Raw genomic sequence first — 1900 nt, 5'->3', positions numbered from 1 at the left:
AAGTGTTCGCTGAATTAAGTAAATACATAGCATATTAAACAAATAAAACAAATAAGTTAACTAAGTTGATCTGATCTTCTCTCAGTGTGGACATTTTAATTACATTAATGGGTTATTTCTGATTACAAAAGGACAAGGAATCAAGCATGCTCCCACCGTGGTGGGAGCATGGACGTACTCCTGAACAGCTGGAGTGCAGGGGTGGAGGAGGAGATGATACCTGATGAGGCAGGGGTGGGTGGGAGATCCCGGCTCGTAATGAAGGAGTTGAGAGCAATGGGAACATTCCTGGGGTTGAGGTAGGGGGTGATTTATGGGACCACTGGCTGCTAGATGGAGAATGGATTGTAGGGAGCAGCAGTCGACACCTGGAGAGCTGGTTGGGAGAGCCCTGCAGGCTCCTGCTGGGGGACTGAGGGACTGGGGACTGGGAGGGGAGCCGGGGATTAGAGAATGGGCAGGTGGGACCTATAGGGCTTGAGGGCCGGGGAGAACTTGTCATTGACTCCTGGGATTGTCACCTGAGCAACCCATGGCTGATGGTGTCATGTGCTGAGATGGGGAAGAGAAGGAGATGACAGTGTCTGGAGGGAAAGGTCAAGAGGTTGGTTATAGACCCACTCATTTTTTTGATTGCTTGAGTGACATCCAAATGGAGACTGCAGGCCCTGAATAGGAGGGTATAGCCCAGGGGAAAGGTTTGAACTAGAGTGTGTGTATGTGTGTATGTATATTATATTAAGCAAAAATAGATTATGCTTTCATACTATACAGCAACCTGTTATTTTGATCTAAAACACCGCTTGCACATACTCTTCTTTTTTTTTTTTTTTTAAAGATTTTTATTTATTTATTTGAGAGAGAGAGAGAGTGAGAGAGAGAGCGCAAGAGGGGGTAGGGTTAGAGGGAGAAGCAGACTCCCCGCCGAGCAGGGAGCCCAATGTGGGACTCGATCCCGGAACTCCGGGATCATGACCTGAACCGAAGGCAGTCGCTTAACCAACTGAGCCGCCCAGGCGCCCTGCACATACTCTTCTGACCACCTATACAATTTTTAAATTCTTTTTAATGGCTGCGTGATATTCCACCATAGGGATATACCACTGTTTTCTAACTTAAACTTTTAAATTATGAAAAACAGAAAAGTACAAAATCTATAACAGATATCCATGCACCCATCACCTAGGTTTAATAGACGTTCACATTTGACATATTAGACTCAGATCCCTTCATTTTGGACTTGAAGAAAAAAAATAGTTCAGTTATAACTAAGACCCAACTCCCATCCCTCTGCCTCCCTTCCTTCATCCCTTCATCCTTCTCTAGAGCTAATTAACTGTCCTGAGGTTGGTATGCAGGATTTCTGGGCATGTTTTTGTACTTGCTGACATGTGTTTGCTTCTGTAAATAATATGTAATATCGTCTTATTTTAAAATTCACCTCAATTGCTTCCTGGAGTTATATATGCCCCTCTGCAACAGTACGTGTCCCTTCACATTATATATACGATACTTATCCATCTTTAAAAAGTCCTCTATTAGCAGACACTTTAATTTTATTTTTAACCTGCATTATTCCAACATGAGTATAGGGTGGTTTCCACAACCTGGGGGACATAAGCCTGAAGCTCTTCAACCAGGTGCCAAGTGTGAACTCTGGCATGAGAACCACTACATGTTTACTTCCGGAGCCTAACACTGGAATGCCAGTCTTGGATATTAACCCGCGATGCCCGGAGCCGGCCACGCGGAGCAGCTGTTATATAATGTCACGTTCTGGTAAGAACGCCCCGATGCTGCTCTCTCATCACGTCGGCTCAGAACAGGAACAAAGCTGTTGAATGAGAAGGTCAGAGCACAGCCCGGGCTATTTTCTGGGTTGGGCGTGGATGGAGCTGTT

This window comes from Halichoerus grypus, chromosome 11 (assembly GCF_964656455.1).
Source record: "Halichoerus grypus chromosome 11, mHalGry1.hap1.1, whole genome shotgun sequence".
NCBI lineage: Eukaryota > Metazoa > Chordata > Mammalia > Carnivora > Phocidae > Halichoerus > Halichoerus grypus.
The sequence above is the reverse complement of the archived record's forward strand: the minus strand, read 5'-3'. Positions refer to the sequence as shown.